Genomic DNA, 17,324 nt, shown 5'->3' with positions numbered 1-17,324 from the left:
TTCTTCTTAAGCTCCGACCTGTTCCTCCTAGAGCCAGCCCTTGTGCACTACTCTGACGTCGAGCTCCGCCTTGTCTTAACGTTGAAATAATGCAGGCGAAATAAGGTCGGCTAAAATGTTTAGAGAACTAAGCGCGCCGCCGAGTCTTAAATCACCGTCCGACGACGTCGACTGTCTCCCCTACTCTACCTTTCTCTGCCTCTTTCTTCCGCTTTTCTCTCTTCTTCGGGCTTTTTACATTTTTTCCATCCCTCTCTCGTTCCGTCCTCGTTCATCCCCTTCGGGTTTTTCCCCTATTGCTACGTCTATCCCATTTTACCGTTAACCTTCTCTTTCGGTTCCTCTAGCTTTCTCCCTCAGCCTCTTTCAACTCGGCATCCGCCTCATACCACTTTGGCTTCCCTCGCGACGAAAGCTCTGAAGTTTAAAAAGCTCAGCGAGCCTCGAGCGTGGACCGCCTCGTTCCTGGTCCGTGAGGTATTAGCGGCTGGATACGAAAATTAATTAAGGTCCTTCTGGGTAGTACAACAGCCCAAGCATCGTCGACAGAGAACTTTTTCGTCATCGTCGACCGCCACGCGATACGCTCGCTGATTGTAGTTAGAAATTGTCGCGGAGGGGAAGGGGCTCTACAAGCGAGTGGCTGAATCTCACTCCCTTCGACGAAGATTGCTCTATTAATTAAATTTTTCTATTATTTATATGCATTATCAGGAAATCGATTTCAAGGTGGGGAATCAACAGATTGTAATATTATTTCGCTGAAATACCGAGCGAAGAAAATGAAATGATAGAGGAAATAATTTTTATTAGAATTCATCCCCGTATCATAAATTTCAGATGCATGGAGCTGAAACAACAAAGCAGGTACAGTGTGCAGAACTCATGAATCAACGTCCGAGCGTCTGTGATTACGGGACGCAATTTGTTGGCAGGTAAAGTTGGGTAAGAAGTATTCAAATACGGTGATTAATATTCAACAATAATTTACAAGTAAATTGTAGATTTATTTTACAGTCCTTTGTGAATATTTTTTTTTGTACACACACCAATGCATTTAAATTAGCCATTTTTATTTGATTCTGTCGGCACATTGTACAAGCATTTTATCAAAGTGGTGAAAAAGTAGTGTAGGTACGAAATGATCAGACGTCTAAGAAATTTCATACTAATAATAGAAGATCCATTTCAATGAAATAATACATGTCTGAATATTTTATGAGTAATACTAGGACTTTCACAATTTAATAAATGACGACAACCAAATTTTTCATGGTTTGAAATCGTCAAGGTAGTATTCTCTCAATGTAAAAAACTTTGGCTAAAAATAATAAAGTGCACATTACGTAAAGATTGTTCTTTCCTGACAAATACCAAAACCAGCCATTTTGGGCAACTGTTTGCTTCCAAAATCCTTAAGCGCATACCAGACGAAAATGGCGAGGATAAGAAACACCGTCCGAACAAATACGTTTTGTTTATACTTGACGTGCGTAGCGGAGGCAATGCATCAATATTGCATACGGTATTGCCATAGCTACGGTATTTAAAAGTAATCCAGAAAAATCACCCGACGCGCGACATTCGAGGAATTTGTTGTCGCTTTCAATAACACGAATCGCCGCGTGAAATGGAACGGCTTATAAATCCTGCAGGTGCAACAAAACTGTTTCCACGTCGGAAGGGTGCGGAACGAGAAGGTCGAAGTAACCCGCGTGGAATCCTAAACGATTCGTTTGCCATCCGATTCTCCTCTCCTCGTTCTTCGTCTGTACTAGAATCCACGCTAAGCGACGCGTGCCGCGCTGCAATCTAGTACCTTCGTCTTCGTACTTCGCCGTGGAATCCCTTTCTCTCGGATATCCTCGAAAGCTCCAAGAAGCACGATGATTCCGTTCGTCTTGAAACGGTCTTCCTAATCTTCTCTGGAATCTCTTTTCGGAACACACACCCCGCCCCCTGCTCGCGCCACCGAATGGCCGAACTCTGAAAAGCGGCATGATTCCAAACTTCGACGCTCTCATCCCACCGAGACTTCCCGCACGCTCTACTTTTCAGGAATATTATCGGATTTTAAAAGGCCGAAATGATCTAATCTTCCTGAAAGGTTTCGCGGATGTCCGATTAGGGGGCGACTATCGCCGCACGATGACCCGCGCGATCGTGGGGAAGAAATGCGTGTTTGATAGTTGATCCGATGGTGTAAGGGGAAACGAGAGTTGAATTTGAATGAATTTTTTTTAAGGGAGTATAGACTGCAAGGGAGTGTTTTTATTATTGCGTGATGAACATTTTTGAAACTGAGTTAAAGGGGTAGTCTTCTTTCTTTCTTGATCAAGCAATAGTAAATTTTTACTTAAGGTCTTTGAAGTATTTCTATTGAATTAGAGTTAAAAAATTACAAAATTTCCAGGATTACATTGAGAAGGCTGTAACGAACCATTTGGCTTATCCAAATGTCTACCGATGCTTCTTGTCCTTCGAGTGAGGAGCAAGCGACGGCCAGTCAAGATATTGCCGAGTGTACAAATAGGGTACTACTCGTGTAGTGAGGATAAATATTACACCATTTTTGTAAATGAATATTTTACAGAAAAAAAAAATCCATATTCGACTGCATCAAATTTTATTTGTTTTTGTAGCTTTTATATTCTTTTCGATTTCAACCTGTAAAACATTACCAATGCAGCGTTTCCGTATTGTTATAATACCGTTGTTGTACAAATTTCATAACGAAACGTTTCGTAGTGTCGAAAAGTTACCATAAAGCGTAAGAGTGCCAGACTGCTATGGATTACCAATATCTAGTCGCGGAATGGCCACAATTTCGAATTATTAATTACGTTTCTGTCTCCGTGCGCAGTAATGAATCCACGCTCGTGAATTTTGTATATAAATCATGAACGGAGTTCGCAATATTCGACATTAAATGCGCGCATGCACGTTCGAAAACTGCGGGGCAAAAGACTTCAACAAATGCTGTTTAAACAAATGTGCGCGATGTAGTTCTCGTTCACAAAGACTGTTACGGAGCATTGTCTAAAAAAGCACCGATCGAATTGATTTAAAGGGACAGTTTTCTCAAAAATCTACCAACCAGGTTGAAAATTGTCGTTTAGTACAATACAACAAAAGGTATCATTGTCATTGAAAGAAAATGTATTAATACAGAAAGTTTTTGTAGCTGCGTCCAGAATTAAATAAAATATTGAACTTATAGGCGGCCACCCTGTACGTGCGTTGCATGATACTGCACCGCAGTGTTAAACAAAATACAATCTGCACCGCGGTATCATGCGGCGCATGTACAGGGTGGCCTCCAACAAACTTGAAATTTAATATTTATAAACTTTAATGAAACTTCAATATCAAACTTTAATTAATACGAGCACTGTTCGCTAGCACGAAATCTTTTGTAGTATTTAAGAATGTTGGTAAACAAAGTGAAAAGTATTTTATACCTACTTACGTTCGCGTTTTACCTAACTTATAATAGGCACTACCTTACGACGGACAATGACGTTTCATAATCACTAAGAAGCCTATTTAACAGGTCTGATCTGTAAGCAAATTTTCAGCGGTTAATTGGCAATTAGATTGAAACAAATTATATAAGTCGTAACATTTTCGCGGGATCCCGATGGCTAATATCCGGGTAATTGAACGAGGTGCCGTCGTCTCAGTTGGCTGCAGAAGGGACGAACGAAATAGAGATGGAAGATAGGTCAAAATACGGGTGAACAGTCGAAGAAGGAGACCCCGAGGAGTGTGAAGTTATTCCATCGGAGGGTAATTGATAAGAGGGAGCGAAATGATTGAGACATAAATTTACCCTCTGACAAGTTGAGGAATTAATATTTCTAATTCATGGGGCAATTGTAAAGAATTAGTCTCATATAAGTACCACGAAGAATACGCTTATTACAAAATATTTGTTTACAAGGTACCTGCAATTAAATCGACTGATGTCCATTAGATGAAACAATGTTGCTATTTATGGCTGCAGTCTGTTGCACTCTAGCAGTACGCGCATATACATATGAAACAAAATGTTTTTTCTTGCAAGCGTATGGCAATAGTCACTTAATCGAAATTGTTCTTGTTTGTGTAAAGTTATTGGAAAAATAATCAATTTTGCGAACACTTTTTTCATTCACTGTACATCATGATTTGATCGAACATCTGAGACTTGTTTCAAGCATGTCACGTGACGACGAACGACAAACCAACTGTTCGAAGTCGTAGTACCTGAATGCACAGTTATTTTTCGAGACAACCTGATACAAAAGCAAGGAGACGAACGAGGAACAGGAGACATAGCGTGGAACCTCGGCGAACACGAATCGCTGGATCGTTCTTTCTAACGTCACGTTGCGGACCGCGACGGGGGCAAGGGGTTCGGATTCCTATAGGTATACTTGACTTAATTTTCATTCAAGGCATTCCACGACGGCAGGAATTTCGAGCCATTAAGCACTCGCTATCTTTCGACGGGCTTGCCGTGCGTAACGTGAAGGGCGAGCCTATAACCGCGGACTACGCGGTAGTTAGACTATACGCAGCCACCCCTGCCGCCCATTTTAAACGAGACTTCCTTCTCGCAGACTCAGAACCGAGGTGGCCCGTCCCACGCAACCAGCCCGCCAGTCTTCCCCCCGCCTCCCCCCATCCCCTTGTGTCAGAATTATTTCGTATAATTATATTCGTTTCGGAACGACACCCTCGGGGCTCGAAATTGAAATTGAGCTTTCTTGCCATCGCGAGAAGGAGAAACGCGGCGACGAAGACGAACACACAGCTGCCGTTCTGGACGCCCTCGAAAGAAGAGAGACAGCTATAGCGCGCGGGGGAAAGCGGGGTAGGGATTTCTCTCGCATCTACGAGCAGCCTGACTACGGTTTTCTGTAGCCGCGAGCTAAGGTTCCGTTCTCTGCTCTTAGGTCCTGTTTTTCCGCTTGCCGTACCCACAAATCCGCACGTCTTAATCTTCGTTGGAATTTCGGTGCGCTCCCTCCGGCTATGCAAAGGACTCGAGGGGGTCGATCGCTCGTCATGCGTACCAACAAATAAGATATCTATGTAGCGCGTAAGACTTGTCGAGCCCTCCTGTCAATCGGTCGGTTACGCTCTCTTTTGATTTCCCTCTCGACATGCACGGCATTGTGAAATGGATATTGATTCAATTTTCCTGGAATAGTCTCTGCTTTCGTTTTAACCCCTGCGTCAACAACCGAAACGGTCGGGTAAAGGGGATCGATTTCTTCGTCAATAGTTGCTTGTAATCAATAGCAATCTTTAAAGTTAGAGGGTCGTCTGTGTTTGAGTGTGCGCAGAAACATTTATTCGGTTTACTTTGCAATCGTATACATATGTGTATACACCGATAAAAATTTTCACCGATATCTATTTATTGACAGTATTCTCGACAGCATGTTTTCGAGAAACTTGTTTTTCTAGACGGAGTATTATCGTTTACTTTTGATTTGGTCATAAATGCAATTTAGCTGTGGGCAAGATAAAGTGTACGATATTTGTTTAAAAAAATTCTTCTATTTTCTAACACGCTCGTATAACATTTTTATCCAGCATCTGAACAAAATTGGCGAATCGAGAAAACAACAGATACGCCATCCCCAAACGTTTTACAAACTTTTCCCAGCTGACATTCTTTCTTCCCTTTGGTTATTCGTTTCCTTTGTTCACTTTCGCAGCAAAACACGCCTGCAACGTTTAAACTTGCAATTATTTAAGACAATTCACGGTTTCTTGTAGCAAAACAGAAGTGGTAGAGGCGCAGGCATGTACCTAGGGAAACTAACGACTGTTGCTGTTACTTTTTGCTCGATCCTACCTCGCCTTTGCTGATCGCATCACTTTACGTATCGCGCTCAATAGTGTGGCTTTGCGAGACATAGCTGGTATTCAAAGAATCCCTTTGAAACGTAAAAACTAACGCATTCCACGTACTTTCTGAACGTAGCTCTTACAAATTACGTTACTTTACTGACGTGTATTACGAAATTGGATTATACAGTGAGTCAAGGATAATCGTTGCACTGCATGGAACTGTAGTTCTTCTTTTTCTAAACTTTTCATTTTCATTACTAAACATTTCACTAGATGAAAATTTTAGTGATCCTCAAAATAGCGACCATATAAATATAATCTCATTTATTTTGCAACTACCAGAAATTGTAAAAAGATTTGTTATTAATTTTTATATAATATTTCATGAATATATTTTTAAAATATCGAACTTTAAAAAATGTGCTTGAACTTTTAGACTGCCAAATAAGAATATGCTATTAATTATTTTTAAATCAATTTACAGTATGCTAATGTCACAGTAGCTAGTACAATTATTACAAAGTTTATCAACGTATTTGTCGCAATATTATTTCGCTCGTTACAACAACATCGGGAAATTTCGACTCATGAAATTGCCATAAGTTTTTCATACCACTGCCAATTGGTGCGATTCGAAATGCGGTTTCCCGATGATCAGCAGAAATTTGCATAGCTAATTCATGTCGACGTATAAATAACATGTTTATCGTTAAAATTTATGCGGGTATCCGCGGGTCCTATCGATATACGCGTTGAACAAATTTGAGAGTGGTAAGAGATCGATGCACGTTTTGCGTCGTAACTCAAAAACCCCATTAGCGTTATTAATCATCGCATTTTTGCAGTCCCAATAACCGCAGCTGCTGAAAACCTGCGTTAATCCCAGTACGCGTTACGATCGATTAACGCTAGCTTCAAATTCGGGAAATTATTTATAAATTATGGCAATGTGTTGGTATTCTATAAATGCAGTTACGCTATTATCGTTTTAAAGCAATGGTTTACTTTTTTTATAAGCGATTTCCTAAAAAAAAGAAATCATTTTTGCGTCCGAAATTTGCAGATAAAAATTTCTTGTTACCTTTTCTATAATTATTTCAAAAATTAGTTTTTGATATCGATTCTAAGTTATTGAATTGTTTATTCATTTCTTAAATTGTCTAGTTTAAGAAAATCTAAGGACAAATAAAATGCTTTCAATACGCCCCATTAATAAATAAATTATTTTTACTGCACTATATGCATATAATATACGTAATAATATAAAGAAAGTAATTAAAATATACGTACATAGGTACATATATACATGAACGGATTAATTACAGTAGAAATGTTCATGTTGTTACCTTATTAGAGGTTAGTATGTTCATGTTGAGAGGAAAATGAAACGTAGATTGTTAGAAATACTTGTAAATCTTCTGTATTGTTTCTGGAAAGGTGGTTTATCACATTGTAGAAATTCAGGAGGACAAGATTTCCACATGTTTTCATATTATAGTTACAGTTTCGAATATTATCTAAATTCATGGTACAATTGACGTAATCAAATAATTAGGCTACTCCTCATTAATACGATTATGATCGATCGATATGGGATTACTACGCATCAATCCAATACGCCTATACTAACACACAAACTTATCTCGTATTTTTACATTTTGATTGTTGTTAACATCACAACGCTCGTTTTACATATTGACACTCTACGTTCCTAATATTTATATAAACATGTTTATCTATATTTACAAATTTGATTCACATATTTTTTGTAGTTGAATGTTCAGACAGCATTATCTTTATTCTATTATCTTCCAGGAATATTTGTGAAGATAATAAATGCTCAAATAGTCCAATACGTTCACCCATCGTCTTCGAGTGACTGATTATTCATACCGATAAGACATTGACATATACCGTTCAACTATGATGACGTTAGTTCTGCACTGTTCTGAATACCAAATTCAAGAAGTTTCTTGCCACATTAGATTGCTCGATCGCATGTGACTTTTGAACCCAAAGCTATATTCGTGACAAATTATATTTATCTAGATATAGATCTTACTCATTTATTCAAACGTTAATGTATTCCATACTGCATATGTTATGTGACTGCAGAAGTTATTTGGTTGAAGAAGAAACCATATAGATAAACGCATCGGAATATATCCTGATACATTTGTCTTTAATTTTTATTGCAAGGAAACGTATTAAAGGCCACATATTCAATCACATTTTCAGAAATCTAAATTAAACGTTCGGCAATGAAAGAATGTAAGAGATAGAAACCTCTCATCGTTGTTAATACTAAGAAACATGTTCTCGCAATACAGTCTCTTTAGAAAAATACGTCTCTATTTTCAGATTTTTGCAGAAGCATATTTTAAATCTTGTTTTAACTTGGCACCTTTTATTAAGAAATTACTATTTATAAACGAGATCAATTTCGTTAGAAGAGTTTATACTCCGTAAAAAAAAAAACAGAAATTTGTTTTACTCGTTACAAGAAGGTTTCATTTTAAACCAAAATTTTTAACAAACCATTGCTAAATAAGAAGTGATCACAACAGATTGTCCGAACCAATGTTTACACAGCTCACGCGATTCAGATAACGAGTTAACAACCGAAGCATCGCCGAGCGCGATACGAGTTTATCCATCGCATTTACCATCGAAGAGCCTTTAAAGTCGTTAATGAAGCGTTCTTGTTCCCTCGATGCTCGCCTCGCTCTCGTTGAAAGTTAAAGTCAGTTTCAATTTCTGGTTGATATCACGGTTAGCGGCGGGTGGGAGACTGGGGGGGGGGGGGGTGTGATCGAGTCGATGTGTTCGAGGCGAATCGGGGGATCGAACGTGCGCGCAGCGGTCGGAAAAACTTGGTTAGCTGCAAAATTGCGGCACGGTCTCTCATGGAAATCGCGTCGAGTCGCATTTACGCACAATCGATGCGTTTTGCCCTCCCCTGCTGGCGCAACGACAACTTGCTATGCGCTCGTTCCGCTACACACGTAGAAACGAACTTGTGGGCTCCAAGAGGCATACAGGACGAGAAAGAGGAAGTGAGTGAAACGAGGGGGTGTGGGAGAGAAAGGACACGTGGACACAGCCCCCCTGTCACGTACGAGTACGAGTGGGATAGGTTTGTACGATATGCAGCCATTTGCATACATATAGGGTCATTATAAATATACCGACTACCTATATCCCTGTCTCTCCATCGTCCGGCCCATCAGGAGCAGAGGCGCTCCCAAGCTGTCCGATGGCCCCGCTTATCCCGTTATTGCGCTCGCCGCCTTCCCAGTCACCATCTCTACCGGTGGAGGCCGTTTCCGAGTCTCAGCGGACATTTCGGGCGCGAACAAGCGTTTTTCACGGGGATTAAAACGGCTTCGCCTACACGCGAACTACGTTCGAGTCGCGAGATTACAGGAAATGCTAAACAGCATACGTACCGTGTCGTTACTGATACGCATTATGTACTTCTATACGATGCTGTGAGTGCAATAGTATAACGGCATTGATATTTAAGGGGTTGGTCGCTGTCAGGAAGAGGAAAAACGACATTTATTTGTGATTTTTTTTTAGTTATTAAATAATAATTTGGATAAGTAACAATTAAGTATATTATAAAGCGTATTTTAAAGAACTAAAAAACATTTTTTGTTTTAAGAAACGTTTAATTTATATCGTCACAACAGCCGATGACGTAGACGATGATTTAAAAACATAGGTTTGCGGCGAGCAAGATTTCTCTACACTGATTTACCTGAAAACAAAAACAAAGGTAGATTTCAAAAATGTATTAGTCTAGCGGATCCCTGAACGAAGGATTTTGGAAAAAATTAGTCTAAAACAAGATGGCGTACATTTGAAGTTGATTTTCAATTTTTTCATTAAAATTAAGCGATTCAATACAGGATAAAAAAAAAGTATACAAGAAAATAAAAGATCCTTCGATCAGGGACCCGTTAGTCTAATATATTTTCTAAATCTACCTTTAGTTTTGTTTTCAGGTGCACCAGTTTGAAGAAATCTTGCTCGCCGCAAACCAAGTGGCCACCGACGCCATCGCCTGTTATGACGAAATGAATTAACCTCTTTTTAAAACAAAAATTCTTTTATAGTTCTTTAAGACATACTTTGTAATATATTTACATTTCAATAATACAAATTATTATTTAATACCTTTAAAAAACACACAAGAAACTGTCCGTTTCCATTTTCCTGACTGCGACTAACCCCTTAACTATTACACATTTAACTCCTTGGGTTCTGCTTTAATTAGGAATTTCTAGATCCAGCCAAGTTATCATTATTTAAAGTTAGAACGCGGAATGCGTAATTTATTTTTAAAATTCTAGTGATGTGAGACGAATAAAAACGTAATTTTATATCTCATCTTCTATAGAAATAGAGCTTCAGAAATCGTCATTTAATAAAACTATCAATTATTATTGTGTTGCCTGTGCAAATTATTTATACTTGTGTTTTCGATGTCTATATAGTAAGTTTAAATGGAGTGAATTATTATAATCGTGACAAGACGTTAAGCTGAAACTCAGAACATGTACCAGTTGATTTTGTACTGGTGATACAGACGAAAGGTTCTTAGAGATGAGAAGCAACGTGGATGGCTTACAAGCGAGTTCGTCTGAAGATACGTAGTTCCATTTACTCTGGATTTTATTTACTATTGTTAGACATTGGTTATCTGCATTATTTAGTGCAAATTAACTTTGCTCCTTGAGTCTGCTTAAAGCGCACAATAGCGAATCGCATTGATAAGCAAGCTCCAGAGACCTAGGTGATTTCTATTGCTGTTAATTAGCGGAAGTGTGTTTTCCGTGACCTGGACTGGGTTGAAACTAAAGCGTCCTGTTATTTTCAGATGTCTATATCGTAACTTGGTATGTGTAAGGTAACAACAGAATGGAATAAAACGACAAATTTAATCTTATCAAAAAACTTCTGAACCAAAATTCATCGCATTTATCGTACTAATAAAATCATACTAATAAAATTCAAACCATACTTCCGAAAGCAATGGATTTCTATCCCATTTCTTTCGTCATGATATCACATCATAGTAAAATACTGATTCATGAAACTAGAAAAAAAAAAATGGAGAAAATAACGAGCAACAGATATTGGCTGTCAATAAGAGTACGGTTCAAGAACTGCTGCATTACAATCTCTAAATGTCATTATAACCGTAAATGAAATAATTCAACGAGTGTTTACACGATAAGGATAATGCTCGAGCAGAACTGATTTGAGGTGGTAAGCGGACAATCTCGAGGTTCGATGAGAATAAATAAGAATCGTTACAGATTTAAACGACGACGCGAAGAAACTGCACAGAGCAGCGACAAGTGACGGTAACGACGCACAGCGTTCGAGTGACGCGTGAAAGGTTCTTAATGGCGCGTCTATTTTCACGGGTTACCGTGGCATTTCGTGGCAACCGGTGAAAAGTATTCGACGCTTGGTACCCGCGATCCTCGAACGGCTGCGCTATAACGCAAACGCGTTTCTATTAACCTATTAACATATTGCCCAGCAACCGGTTGTAAACTCTTTTTTCGACGCACACGAACGCGGAACGGTGCTATAAATGGCACCGCTGATGGGTTGCGCGAAACGTCAACGCTCGCAGCCCAGAATTAGGGGTAGGTACGCATTACAAATGCTAATGGGAAGCGCATAGTAGATGCTCCGCATAGAATACATTACCGTCTGGTTCCTCAGTCATTAGCCGTGAAAATACGAAATTTACCGGACACAAAGTGTTGGTCGTACCTGCCGTGCCTGCTGGTTGCGGTTTGTCCTGTGGAAACTATCCACGTTTCATCGAAACATCGCATTAATTCGCTTAAACCATTTCGATTTCTTAAGGGGGGGTACAACAGAGATGCCGTGTCGATATGAAGGTTTACTTAAAATCTTTATCCTAAAAAAATCGTACTGGAAAATGTATGTTTGCTTTTATGTATGAGAAGTAAGGTAAATGACCTCATTACTGACGGTATAAGAATTAAGTTTGATAGAAATATGTATTTCTAACTACCATACGAAAATATTTGCCTAAAATATGGAATGTTGAAGTTATTAAAATGTTTGGTTTGCGAATTGAATTAGTTTTACAGTGTTATCTGACTTCTTACATGAAAATCGTAATAAAAATTGCATCTGATATAAAAAATTATGATATTCGTGATAACGCTTGTGGTAAAGTATGATTTAAAATATGATATTGAACTCAACTTTAATCTACGCGTATAGGTGTACAAGTATTAATACAAGTAAATTGCGGTCCTTTCGAAAGCGCCAATTTAGCAATGGCGGAGGTGCGACATAATTAATAAATTCGTAACCTCTGGCGGCACAATTGAAAACACGAAATGTTCAAATCACAGAGCGTGTGTGTGCCGTTGAATGGATGGGCGTCGATGATTGGTTGATGGTCGATTGACGGGAATTCATCGAGGAATTAATTACAGGGACGTGCGTGATTTCTTCCACGACAATGACCGCGAGCAATTTTTAATTAACACACGCGACAAAGTGGACAAAAATGATGGGCGCCGATCGATGCCTCGGCAACCGCAGGCCTTTGGTTATTCCCGCCTCGTAGTCAACTAACGAAGACGAGGAGGAACAAATTAATTTGCTCCGCCGAAGGGTAAAGGGCAGAATTTTTTTCTTCAATTTCCTGGCCCCTCTGTTGAAAAATTAACAATTTAAAACTTTCATTGACTTTAGAATTAGAAGCATAATACACGCTAATTAATTTTGTGACGTTCGCAGCGATCGAAATAATGAATTTCGCATGACTATACAAAACAAAGGCAAATTAAAATATAAACCGCCGGAGAAATAACAGTATAGCTTTAGATTAATGAATATGATAGAAATAATTATGGTCGTGAGCTGTGTGTCCTTTTTTGAAATTGACATTTAATGTACACTATGCTTATACATCTCTGTTGTAATCAGAGACATCATGTTCAAGAAGGCATTTCTATTTATTAATTTAGTTTTTCGATTTATATATTCTTATTCTTCTTGTATAGTACACGGAACATTTGGGACACACTGTGTATACCGAATGCAGCATAGTTAAGCAGTAATGTTTAAAATTATGTTAATATTTAATAGATTCGACAGAAATGTCTCCGAAAGAGTTATAGTCATTAGAAATTCCTGAAATTCAATTAGGAACACTATTTATTCAGACATATATATCTTCGAATTCCACAAAATATTCTATTTTATATCCATCTAAACGTGTTTGTCCTTTTTTAATTAATTTTTTCATCGATTCACTGTAATTCCAATGTACAAGCTAATTTTAAAAACATACGAATGCTTGTAAAGATATCAACCAACAAACTATTCTTCACTCAACTATTTCAATTCTTACCAAATTATTGTAAAATCTAGGTTTACCGGGCCAGTTTCCATTAAAATCAGAATGTCAAAGGAAACTGATCATCATGAACTGTAAATCTATAATTATTTGCTTCCAGTACGGTTAACGTAAACATATTTAATCGCGGTGCATTTAACATAGGCACGCCATCGAGGAAAAAAAGCACTAAACTAGATAATCGGTTAATTTCCGGGACGAAACACCAATTGAAACTCGTTGAATGTCTGCCAACGCACAATGGCCGACCGAAAATTTCCCGTAAAATTTCAATCTAAAAATCGTAGAAAATGTTTTAATGAAAATGTGCTGCAGGTAAAACAATACTGAGAGCAGTACCGCGAACAGCCGTTTTCAACCCCCGAAGCAGGGCGCTTTGCGCGCCCTCGGTCTCCCAAACGTCCGATCTACCCTCTCTTCCACCACTTCGAGGAAACGAAGGAACGAACCAGGCTCCCTCCACCTACCACCCACTCGCCCCTCCAGCCCGACGGACCACCCCTCCAGTTACCACCGCCGCCGCTACCGCCGCCGTCGTCGCCACCACCGCGATACATTGCGATACACGGTTCTTGTCTCCACGCTACCTACCTACGTGCAGGTCACAGCGCTCCACCAAATCCATAGCTCGCTGCTCACTAGGCCACTAGGCAGTATCGTCCTTTTCATTCCTCGCCCACTAACTCATCTTTTCTCAATTTTTCTTCCGTCGCTTCCGTCTTCGCGTGAAAAGGTACAGTTGTCTTCGTCTTCGCGCCGACCGCAACCACCCACACAGTTGCGGGCCGTAAACACAACAACGCGCACGGTGACGCACGCGTACAAAGAATCACGTTTACTAGCCAATTCGTTTTTACGTTGTACCCCGGCGTGATCTTGATCCAGGGGATCTCTTCACGGCCGAAGTCCGAGTTTCCAACCGCGAGTGCCGAGCAAGGAGTGCGTGATACAAAAGTACGACGATTGTGAATGGTGTATCGAGTGCATATCCGAGTGTTTACACGGGCCTGACAGCGGGGAACCGGTCAAACACGTGTACGTCGAGGTACCAACCGATCCGGGAGATAGTGTCGCTGTCCGTCGGCTGGACGTTTCGCTCGCGGAAACATCCAATTCGAGTAGTTTCCCGGTGTTTCGTGGCTAAATCGAATAAGTGGACTTTTCGTTCCTTCGGTGACGAAGCAAGTTCTGTGCTGTTACATTTGACAAATGAATTTTGAGAAGCTCTAACAGATACCGAGACTCTGCCGATCACATTTTTCCTAAATTTCAGTGAATACAGTGTTCAGTTATACAATTTTACAAGGAGAATAGAATAGTTTGGATCGTTCCTACAAAAATTTGGCATCGTCAGGAGAGTTTCATGCGCTCACAGACAACGACTCCTACGCGAGAAAGCAATCAGTCGAGAAGAATCATTTTTTATCATTGCCATTGAAACGAAATAACGCGGATGAGCGCCGACGACAATACCTCACTGATTTTATCGACAGAATAATCAGCTACTCTTCACTGCAATCACTCGTCATCGCTGTGGCATCCTTTATTACACCGTAAACTCCAATGTTTCATCACGTCACTAATTCTACACTCGTTCCAAAATCGGCTGTTGGCTAAATTAACGCGCTGAAGTTGATCGAGAAGAAAAATAAGCAGAATCGGCGATCCGATCGAAGATGCAACAAATTTTTACGCAAAGTCGTTGAGACAATATCAATTAACATTATGTAACGTAAACACACGAATCAACGATTAACGATTAATGAACGTCGGTTATTTTGAGAAAAGTAGAAAAATATCAGTCCCGAGAAGTGATATCGACGCTCAGTGAAGAGATTCTCCGCGACTCGTGCAGGAAGGCTCCAGACGAAAGTAGTCGAACTCAAGGTAGTACGAGCCACGTGAAACTGGTCGCTATTTTGCCGGGCTGTACTGCTTGTAGAAGCTCGAAACCCCTTGGTTTCCCGCGCACAGCACGAGCCGTGCACACACAACCACTTCGACCAACCAACCAACGAGTCTACCCTCCGCCACCAGCCCCTACACACAACAACCCAACGAAGCATCCCCCACTCTGAATCGCACAACAGCCTGAGCGGAAGTGCTAGTCAGTCGGCGAGCGACCTTCCAACATTACGGGTTAGGTTCCCTCTTTTTCCACCCGTTTGTACTTTGTCCTCGTTTACAGAATCGCGAGGACGTCCTGTCTAATTGAGTTCGATACGAAGGAAACAGGATAATTGCCCCACAGATTCCGTTTGTTTCTTCCAGTGATATCGGGGGCTCGTCATATCTTAAACGACATTAACGTATCCTGGAAGCAAGCATTAACTAAAGCAGGAATTAAAGGGATATAGAGATGCCGGTTTGACATTTAGTGAAATTTCTTTTTAAAAATGTGTGATGTAACTATTTAGTGATTTCGTCCGGAAGCGTGTCGAGATAGAACGTCGTAAAACTAGTAATAATTTCGTCTAATACGTTGTCGATAGTTCCGCGCGTAAACGTAATACTTAGTGAAAGTAAAAACAGTGCTTCTAGTATCAGTCTGCAGAACTGGTACCATCGTTTCCATCGAGAGTGCAAGTGCTGAATGAGCGGTATATCTTTCTACGGTTACAAGCCTGAATAAAAGTACATCGACTCGATGAGAGATTGCCAATAGTTTAATACATATATCCTCGTTCGTCGAGTACATAAAATTATTACAACGAGAAATAGAAAAGTATATTTGAACTTGTTGAACAGCAGAGTCAGCGTTACATCTTTAATACCGGCTTATGCTGCAACTCGATCCATCACTTCACCGAATTACAGAAAGTTTTTGCCAGGGGTACGATAGCGTTGACGTCTCTCAAGGTGAACGTTTCGCAAAGGAAACATTCGCTTGCCGTTTGTATTTGTAGCGGCGGGTTGAAGGATCGACGAACGGAGTTGCTCAAGTCGACCACGTGGTTATGAATGTGCATCGACCTCGTCGAAAGTTTTCAGTATACATCGGCGGAGGCTTCGCTGAAGAGATCCTATCTTAAACAGGACCCTCGAAATTTCGAGAAAGGATTTAAATACGCAAACACTGATTACCGTGATCGGAGTTGTACATTTATTTGCGGGCGTCTCGCTTCGAGTGACAAACCGCGTCGAGAAATTGCGCGTCAGTGGGGACAGATTTTTAGAAAGCAATCGTTAACTTTAATCGTTTTATTCGCGAGAACTTGGTCAACTTTTATACCAAACCCGAAGTCGAGCGAAGAAGTTTCGGAGTCGGAGTGAAGCGACGAAAAATTCGACGGATTCGTCGGACAACGAAGCAGAAGTTGTGCGACTCCAAGGACAACGGTAACTAAAAAAAGTACTCGGAGTTCGTTAACGCCAAGAAATCTGCAAAGTAGCAAGATCCCGCCCGCAAGAGTTCGTGATCTCAAAGGGCCCCAGGTGGAAGTGTTCCAGTCCGGGTCAACGATCGGAGTCAGTGGGCCGTATCAGAGATCGAATTTAGGAGGGTGGGTGCAGTGGTGCAGTGGTTGCAGGAGAGCCAGCGAGGTTGGGGTGGCCTCGTCCAGAGGCGCCTTGGTACCGAGTGCACCGGGCCCCGGGGCTGCGGTGGTGGGTTGCCTGGTTGGGGTGTACCCGTGTTCTCCCTCCTCCACGGGGCCCAGGGGCCCCATATCTCATCACCACCAGTCTTATCCGAACCAGCAACAACCGATTGGCTGCCGTTCCTGTTGCTGTGTGCATAGCAATCACCAGCCAGCTTCGGTCCAGCTAACCAGTCAGCGAGGCGGCCTATCGCTGAGGGTAGCGAGGGTGGCGTCCACCACCTCCGTCCGAGCCGCCCCCTACGCCCACCCCCAGCACCAGGAGCTGGGGCAGGAGTGCAGGTAATGACAAATCACTAAACATACATTCTAGCTTCACTTCGACACGTATAGTATTACCTTTACTACCACTACTACTAGTACCACTACCACTACTACTCCCAACACTACTACAACTACTACTATTACTACTACTACTACTACTACTACTACTACTACTACTACTACTACTA

The 17,324-nt window shown here is 40.7% G+C and overlaps 1 protein-coding gene across 4 annotated transcripts in view; it reads left to right on the top strand.

The window, feature by feature from the left end:
* The first annotated feature begins 16,550 nt into the window (after positions 1-16,550).
* Positions 16,551-17,324, top strand: part of LOC128881777 (nucleolysin TIAR) — a 504,665-nt gene continuing 503,891 nt past the window's right edge. For all 4 annotated transcript variants that reach the window (XM_054133116.1, XM_054133088.1, XM_054133097.1 and 1 more), the window contains exon 1: positions 16,551-17,154. The gene's annotated coding sequence lies outside the window, so the exon portion shown is untranslated. The remainder of the gene's footprint in view (positions 17,155-17,324) is intronic.

The sequence above is a fragment of the Hylaeus volcanicus genome, chromosome 1, assembly GCF_026283585.1.
Source record: "Hylaeus volcanicus isolate JK05 chromosome 1, UHH_iyHylVolc1.0_haploid, whole genome shotgun sequence".
NCBI lineage: Eukaryota > Metazoa > Arthropoda > Insecta > Hymenoptera > Colletidae > Hylaeus > Hylaeus volcanicus.
The sequence above is the reverse complement of the archived record's forward strand: the minus strand, read 5'-3'. Positions and strand labels throughout refer to the sequence as shown.